The following is a 10,353-nucleotide window of genomic DNA, read 5'->3' as shown; positions in this document are numbered from 1 at the left end:
TAAACAAGCTAAAATCTGATGACAAAAAAAAACAAGCTCAAATCTTTGTTTTCAAGAGTTTTTAGGAGAATATATTTTAGGAAGACATATTTTGATCAACACAAATAATATTCACCATCATTTGGAAAATGAGCATTGATTCAGTTAAATATCTAGTTAAAAACTAATCAAAAGAGTAAGTAGAGAGAAATCCAGGTTAGTATAGAGTGATCCTTGGATTTATGCTATTCACACGCGATCAACAATATTCGATCTTCAAAATTAATATTTATAACACTTATTTATAGTGAAACATCTCATTAATTCAGTAGATCTCTCTTGGAATATGATTTTACTTAATACTCTCTATGTTTCATAATAAGTATCATTTTAATATTTTTTGTTAAACAAAAAATATCGTTTTAAAATTCCAATGAAAATTATATTTATTTCCAGCTGAAAATTAACTGTAAACTGCATTAATGTCAAAATGACACTTATTCAGGAACAGAAGAAATGCATATTGTACTTCAGAAGTTGTGAAAATCATTAAATATTTGGTGATAAGTTGTATTTATACACCAGATTTTTGTAGGTGGCATTTTATAGTACCAAGTAAGTATACATCTAAACTGAAGTATAAAATGTAGAAATTTTAGGAATAGAAATGGATTTCTATGGGCCAAACACTAAATCTTTATTAGTCTTTGCATGGAAATTAAAATGCTCCCCATAATTAAGTTAACAGGTAAGTATACGGTTTTTTAACGCTGATTCATTATGATATTACAATTATTAGGAACATTACATAGACGATTCGACAACCGACAATACTACATGTCTTATGAAGATCTACGCCTAACTGCCTCATCTGAGCCGTCCTATGAAGATCCACGCCTGACCAGATTTACTTGAACCATGTTGAAGATCTCTTGTAATCATTCCTTCCATAATCGCATAGTTGCATGTAATCATTCTTTCCATAATATGCATAGTTGCCTAATAAATCGCGCTCTCTCCGGATTTGAAACTAGGATTTGATAAAATCTGCAATAAATTGCATAGAATACGGTTAAACAAACGTATAAAATGGAGAACATCGATGGATTTCTATGGGCCAAACATCAAACTTTTATTGGTTTTTGCCTGGAAGTTAAAATGCTTACCAAAATAAGGTATTTTAATAGTTCAAAAAGGTATTTTATTTGACAAATACTTGTCTCAAAATTACGGTCACATGGTATTGTCTCAAAATTACGGTCATATAGGGTGTAGTATATGTAGAGCGGAAGGAGAACCAATCTATTGTTAAGCTAGATGGGCTTTCAACCTAAAACCAATTGGTGATTAGTGGAATGGCTCATCTATCTTATATATCACTAAGGATCCCTTCCAACTACCGATGTGGGACACTTTGTATCTAATACGCCCCCTCGAGATGATGGCTCTTTGAGCGTTAATCTCGGAATGCTTGGGCAAAGATTGATGCGCCAACCTTGGACCATATCGATGTGGATCGGATTGGACTGCGTGGATCGAGCTCTGATACCATATTGAGAATGATGAGAGTCAATATATAATTTTTCTAATCTTATACTCTCATCATTTTCAATATCTATCTTTTTATCTTTAGATGCTTTCAATTTTTTCAACATCAATTATCTATTTTTGAAATTTTAAAAGTTATGATTTAGCTATTTTCATTGAATTATATGGTATATTTGAAAGAATGTCAACAAAAAGATCTACTAGAACAAAAAATGGAAATCCGCAAGTAATTTTTCACAAAATTAAAATTGAAAGAACATTATGAATTGAGATTCTAAAGAACAAAAGGTGATTAATCCAGATTCTTTGAGGCAACCGGTGGGAGTTACCATATGTTGTTATATTTGATGGGGCATAAAGAGATGCCAATGATGGTTTTAAACAACCATAGGCTCAGACAACATGATAGAAGTGATTGATATCCGATGAATTTTATCATCTTTACATGCAAAATATGTAATTCTGATTTGGATTATGGAATCCATCAAGTCTCTATAGTTTTTATTGGTTTTGTAACAAACTATTTAACTTGGGAAAATGATATCGACACCTAAAGAACAGCTTATCTTTTACTTATATGGATGAGTTTGGTGATATATTTTCTCTCTCTCTAATTTTTTAATCATGTGTATACAGGAGCATAAAATTTATTGATAGATAAGTTTGCACAAGGTAATCGGAGTTTTCTTTCTCTCTTATTATATGTCAATTATGTACTTTCCGTTTGGTTATCTGAATCGGTAGTTTGTTTTAGTTAATTTAATTATATTCGTTAAAAATATCTCCGAATATATATATATAATAAACTATTAGTTTGGATGAGTATTTATTATATTTTAAGGAGCATAAAATTACTATAAGTTTAGTATTCAAAATATTATAGTTTTTAATATAAACCTATCGGCTGATCTAGTCGGTACCGGAAAGAAACACTTGAGCTACAGAAAGGATTGGATATCATATTGTGTGATCCGAGTTTAGAATACCTTCCGACTAATATTAGAGGATGAACCGATCATCTGTTACGATCCACCATGTAAACCATTTGGGTCAACGCTCAAATTCAAACTGGCCAAGTAATCATAATTTAGTTTTCAGAAGAAATCGAATCCAAAACTGATGTGAATACACAACAAACTTCAAAAAATTACCACTAGACTACCACCACTTATTGGTTAAAAAAATATTATAGTTTATTAATAGCTATTTTATATTTCAGTGTTGTCTTTGTGAGATTGTGGTTGAGATCCTTTTGTGTTGACAAAAAAAAGATCATTTTGAAGAAATAAAATCAAAAATAAAATTCTTAGAGAGTCGATTTAGAAAATCTTACCACGTGAGCTACCCACCGCATACGCGGTGTAGAACAAAATATACATCAATTTCAGATTTTAATTATTTTTGTCATTTATCTTAAACAACGAAATGTTATTAAGATATTAGATAACCATACGTGTTTGTATCCGCATTAACGCTGTCCAATTGTACTGTTAATAGTGCTGGGTTTACAGGTCGACCCGTCCCGACCCGCCCCACTGTAGATGGACTCATTTTTTCGATTCAAAAATTCGACCCGCTTAACCCGCATCTAAAAAATGTAAGATCTGCCCCGCTCCGCATAAATTAGCGGGTAACCCGCGGGACCAGCGGTAATATAAAACATAACAAAAATAATTATTTTATTAATATTTTTAGAAAACAATATAAATAATATATTTTAATTAAATTTTTAAAAATATTCGTACTTTTTATTATTTTTTTATAAGAAAACATAATTTTTATTAAAAAAATCATATTTTAAAAAGAATTTCTTTTTTTTTTTAATTTTGCGGTTTGGCGGGTACCCGCAGTTTAAATTCGGTCGACCCGCACCCGTTCCGCATTAAAATCACTTGACCCGCACCCGCACCCGCGAACAATTTTTTTTCAAATCACTCGACCTGCACCCGCCCCGCGGCGGGTCAAACAGGGCGGGGTCCGCGGATAATGAATCAAATTCCCAGCTCTAATTGTACATACAGGACACCCACAGTTGCTACTATCAATTTTTTTTTCAATGATAAACTAAAAAGACATTTCCTTTTGTACGAACTTCAAATAGGGTTCGGCAAAAAATCTTGAAGAATGAAACCAAATCTGATCTGAAAAAAATAATATTAAATTTGAACTAAAATTGATTCCGAGCATATCCAAATTTTTAGTATTTAGAGAACATAAACCTAACTCAATTCATACTAAAGTATTTCGAATATCCAAATGTATCTTAAATAGATTTATAACATTATATAATAATTATTTTAAATTTAATATATATTGAAAACATCCAAATATATAAAAATAAAATTAAGCTGTCCAATATACTTAAAATATATATACAAATAATCAAAAATAAATATCTAAAATAGTTAAAATATACTCAAAACACTAAAAAATACTTAAAATATCTATTGATTCTTAAATCAAATATTAAAACCAAAAAAGTTCTTATATTAAATTCAAGAATTGACATATGTTATTCAAATTTATATGTAATATATTAATTTGTTTATATATTTCGAATAATTTAAAATATATAATGAATTTTAAAATTGTTAAAATAATTTAAATAATTATCCAAATCAGAACCGAATTCATAATAGATTCGAATCGAATCAGAATAGATATCTAAATGCTTAACCCTCGTGAATAAAAAACAGTGCACCTCGTGATAATGCACGATGCAGTCCATTTGATATTTCTTTCAGGGCTATTTCAGTGAAGCTTCTTTCAGAAAGAAAAATGAAAAGGAAGAAGAAGAGAGGCATCGTTAAATAAATAATACAACTAGTTTTGTTTATATATACTATAAATGAATATACTTGCTCCTTTTATTTGGTTGATTCCAAAGGTCGCTTCGGCTCTGAGGTGCAAATATCTACCACCGAGAGAAGAATAAATTATTTCGCTTCATATTCATGATCTCGTGCAAGATTCTATTGACCAATATTGTTAACCTATTCACACAACAGTGGTGGAGTGGTATCGCAAGTTTGAAAAGATGTGTTAAGTAATCTAAATTCTAATTTATTTTCTCAATCCTCTATTATTTGAAAAGTAATTTGCTACCTATCTCTTTAACAATTATTTTCACAAAAATGTAACATGATTAGTATAATTGATGATATGATAATGACTAAATATGATATAAATAATTATATTTTAATGTTAATTTATAATTTTGTTCAACTTTTCAGAATATGATAATAACTGATACATTACATTCAATGTTGATTTTATATTTTTAGTAAATGTTTTGAAATATGATAGTAACTTATACATTGTCATTAAAATAAATATATTCAAATATAACATTACAAATTTCGAAATATTATTTAATTATATTTTATAATTATATAATTTAAAAAAATTCAAAAGTTTATGTAATTATTTTTAGAAAATTATAAATCTTCAAAATTTTACATAATATTTTTTCAAATTTATACATTTTTAATCGCGAAATCATTAGCTTCTTATATATCTACAAAATTTTATAAATATTTTTAGTTTTAGTTTTTGATAAATAAACCTTTTATCTCATTTTATTAATCTTATACAAGTTTATTTAATATATCTAGCTAACAATATATAGAAAAATCTATGTTAGATTATTATTTGAAATATATACACATATATTCTTAAATATAATTTAAATAAATGAAATTATTTTTATATTAATTTTATATTTATTTAAATTAATTTTATATTAAATATTGATAAGAAATTAATAAAATAAATAATATTAATAAATTTTTATTTTAAGTATAATTTAAATCGTTATTTTTACTTAATATAGTACAGAAAAAACTCCTAGTTTGTTTGTCACGATAAGAAACCTCTAAAAATTTATTTCGTTTGATTTCAACCCACCAAAAAAAACCAGGAGTCTTAAGAAAAATCGTAGCCCATGTTACACCAAATGTTAACAATATATATTTACCGGAGTGAACATAACGTCATAATTATATGTATAAAATAGCAACTCAACATCATCGACAACTTTTTGAGGCTTTTCTTTAATGAAGATGGAAGTTAGGTTGTATTTTGTACAGTGGAAACCAAAAAGATCTGTCATACAGTTTTCGTTTGAAACAAGTAATGTAAAAGTTTAAAAGATTGTAATATTTCATGAGCTAAGAATTTAATCTAAACTCTAGTACAATTTTTTTCAAAACATTGAACCAATCAAAACAAAGAATTTAACCTGAGAAAGAAAGAAAAATGTAGCAAATGACTAATCAAAAAAGTTTTGTCAAAAAAAAAAAGAAAGAAAAATGCTAATGTTGAAAAAGGAATACGAGAACTTTATATAATGTATAATGAAATGCAATAAAAAAAAAAGAATTTTTGCTTAAAAACAAAGTATTTAGCAAAAAAGAAGAAAAAACGAAGTCTCTAAGATAATAAACGGCTTTTGTATGGAACAAAGAAAATTTATGAACACACAAACAGTGACGGATCTAGAACTGCATTTAGTCGGGGGCACATAATTTTTTTCACTGTATTTTATAATTTATATAGGGGCCACTGATCTTGATTAGCTATAATTGCTTAAAGAAAATGAAGAATGAGATGGGGGCACGTGACCCCGTACGTCCCTTACTACGTCCGCCCCTGCACACAAACTCCTTAAGTAATGTCGGTAAACGGGTCAAATCCATTATAATATGTAAATAGATTTGTTTATTCAAAATTTTAATTGTCCATCTTGTAACAAAAATTATATTTTGCATTTGCCCTGTTGAAATTTGCGGTTTAATCCTCAAAATATGTAAGTAACTATATAAAATAAATAGTTTTAAATATATTTTATTTTAAATTTTAAATTAATAGAAATTGTATTATATAGTTAGAATTATAAAAATTAAATCATTAATAATATTTTTTATATGAGACCTTTGATTAGTAACTAATAGTCATTCAAAATTTTAAATATTAAATTCTTAAAACTTGATTATGAAATTTAAATATTTATGTATTTTAAATGGTATACTTAAAAGATATTAAATTAAATATTTATTTTAATATATATATATATATATATATATATATATATTAAATGAAACTTCCTACTCATACGATTTTATGATCATTTTTATCTTATTATAAAAATTGTAAGCCATTGATCAAATTTTTCATTGTGAAATTTTAACTCTTTTATTAATTTTTTAGTTTTCTAAAAATTCAATATATAATATATATGAAAAATTCTATTTTTAGTATATAGCTAATGTGATTGTTTAATTTATTATAATAATATAAAATATATAAATTGTTATCAAGTCTTTATTCTTTAAATCACTAATTGTAATAAATATGTTAATCATATTATGTAATTTCATTGTTTTTAAGGAAATAATGAAGTTTTTATACACTAATAAGAGATTTGTATAGTCTCAAAAGTTGTAATCTTTCTCAAATAATATATAAGAGATTTATTTGATATATAGTTAAATTAAATGATACAGTCATACAGACATAGATATAGAGTATTTATATGAATATTTACTTATAGTTGTATGATATCATTTGTGTATGTTTATTAAAATAAATTAAATAATTGATTAAAAAATCATTTGATATATAGTTAAATTAAATGATATAAACATAGATATATAGTATTTTTGTATGACTATTTACTTATAGTTGTATGATCATTTGTGTCTGTTTATTAAAAAAAACTAAATAATTGATAAAAAATTAGTGTGGGACTTCTAATAGTTGTAGTAGTTTGTAATCATTTTTAAAATTTAATTCATTTACTAAAAATTTAAATACTAAATTTTTGATACTTATTCAATGCAAATTTAAAATTTAAATATTTATGCATTTTAATTGTATATAATTTAATTTCAAAATATAAAATAAATATTTTTTTTAATTTAAATATTATCAAATGAAATTTTCTACTCATATGGTTTTATAATTATTTTCATCTTGTTATATGAAAAATTAAACCATTGATCAAAATTTACAATGAGATTTTTAAAATTTTTATTTAATTTTATTTTTTAATTCAAAATATAACAATTACGGAAAATCTATTTTTAATATCTGGTTAATTTAATTTTTTTAATTTATTATAATAATATAAAATTAAACAAAAAATAATAGAGGATACATAAATTGTTATAAATCTTAATTATTTAAATTATTAGCTGTTATATATTTTCGATAGGTAATTTTTATATTTTTTTAATGAAGAGTATTTTTATAAACTAATAATTAATTCTATAATTAATTTAATAAAAAATAATATACATTTAGATTGACCAATCCACTTTTAGAAATATCTTTTTTAAAATTAGTGATGACAATTATCATATTTTAAAGATTGTAGTGTTTTTTAAGTATTATACAAGAGATTATGATACGGATACCGCATTTGAAGAATGAGAACTAAGGTAACGTCACTTAATAGCTAGTTTCAGTTTAATAATGCGAAAATTGGTTCAAATTTATATGCAGATAAGGACACAACCTATATCAAATAAAGTTGAAACCACATTTGATGAAATCAGTTATTTAAAATCTAAACAAAAATGTGATATTAGTATATATTTAAGCTTTCTCAAATCCTTTCTCCAATAAACGTAAGTCATCACCGCTTAAATATAAGATGAACGAGAAAAATATGTGAGCTTTGGCCTAGTTTATAAAGTTATTTTTCGCCTTCGTCTATCTTCTCTTAAATCATTTTCTGTTAGCTGATCAAATCAAATCTTTTTAAGATAAACGATGTTTAATATATAAAATATTATAATATCAAAAAATTTAGCAAAAAGAAAAAAAAGATAAACGATGTTAAGGTTAAATTGTGTATCAAAATATTAGCAATTTAAGTCGACGGTCCATAAGAGAGATACACGGCATTATTAAAGTATCCCATGGGCACGGGAACATGGTTGTTTTATTTTTCTTCACATTCTCCAAACCATTCATTAATTCCTTATTTTCGCTATCTACTTGACGTCTTTCCAAACACATTTGTTGTTATAAATATTTTTCATTTAGTATTGTTTTTAATGTGTGCCAAGTAAATTGATTTCGCGTCCACATTCAAAGTGAAAATTTATTAGTACTGTAACTAATAAACACTTTGTCTATAGGTTCGGTCAGACGATCCCTGACGTTGATATTTATTCAATATTCTGGTTCTTTACGAATTCACTGACAATTTTAGGGACTTCAAAAAAAACTATGTTGAGTATGCGGAGCAAGTCAGCATAAGTTGGGGAAAATATGTCTTCTTTCTTGCGAATAATTAAGCGATGATAGAAGAATATTTAACTAATGAGATGTCTGTGTTTTTTTATTTATTTTCAATATACTAGTTATAGTCAACAATAATATACAAAACAGAGGGCATGGCTTACGCACTACGCAGTACGCACACACTAATTGATTGATCGTGAGATTGCTTGTTATTAATAAATAATAACAAACAAGCGTAAGTAAATTATACTTTTTTATAGGTAAGGAAGTCCCACATATGGTTATATGGGAGTATGAATTGCAATGTACTATACTACTATAGTACAATTCAATCCGAGATAAAGCTATACAACAACAACCCATGAATGAGGAGCTAAAATAATATATGGAAATTATTTAAGAAATATTGTATGAAAAAATAAAATTTATATTTTTGATCGAATTAATATTTTGGTCCTTAAACAATTTTTTAAAAATTGTAAATGACATAATTTGTTTAATGATGAGTTCTTCCCATTTCAAAAAATATTTTAGGTCAAATATGTCATAAGAACATAACTTTTAGGTCGAATCATCTCAGGTATACTAATTGGTTAGAATGAAATTATGCCAGCTCGATTTTATATCATGATTTAACAATTTTAAATTTAGTTATGGTTATAAGAAATTTACGTTCACGTGTCAATCCTACATATTTTCATTATTTTTCGTCTTTTTACATTGGTTTTCATTTTTGTTATTGCTCGGTATAAATATTGATTTTGGAGCTTATTCTCGTTTTATTCTTTTGTTTTGGCCTGAGATTTAAAAATGTTTAAGATTTAAAATTATTAAAAAGATACATATTTAGGTTAAGATCTACGTCTTGTGCATAATAAATATTTTATATTTATTACTTATTTTATGTTTTTCTGCGTATTATAAAATAACAAAATAATAATTATATATTAAATAACTAAGAATGATTTACTATTATGTAATAAATTGGTGTGTGCATATAAACTAAATGATCATTTTTATTTGTTCGTAATTATTTTAGAATAAATATATCAAAACAATCATGATGTATAATTAAATTTAAATGATATTAACATAGATATATTGTATACTTTTAGTAATGATAAAAGGTTTCTCCTTATATAATTTTATAATTGTGTGCATATTTGCGTAACAAAATTTTACATTAACTTTTTGTAATCCCTTCGCTATAAAATTAAACATGGTGAAAAGATACCTTGTGACCCATCTCAATATTGTTCCACATCCGCTCCTGATGCCTATTCGAATAAAATAAAAGTTTGTGTTCAAATTTGTCTCTGTGGCACGAACTAGCTATCAACAGACATTAAGCTCCTCGATCAAAAATTTCATGATTAATGAAGAGAACTATGTGGGCATATATCATATATAGATTGAAAAGAATAACAGAATTTGGAGAATTATTTTGAGTGTGTTACAAAATATGTGTATCCCATGAGAAGCCCAAAAGTGCAGCTCATCCAATTGTTCTTGCATACTAGGCCTTCGGGAGCAGCTATTAAACTGATAATAAAGCCCAATTTTATTTTAATGTCT

Source organism: Raphanus sativus, chromosome 2 (genome assembly GCF_000801105.2).
Source record: "Raphanus sativus cultivar WK10039 chromosome 2, ASM80110v3, whole genome shotgun sequence".
Lineage (NCBI taxonomy): Eukaryota > Viridiplantae > Streptophyta > Magnoliopsida > Brassicales > Brassicaceae > Raphanus > Raphanus sativus.
This window is presented reverse-complemented; position numbering follows the sequence as displayed.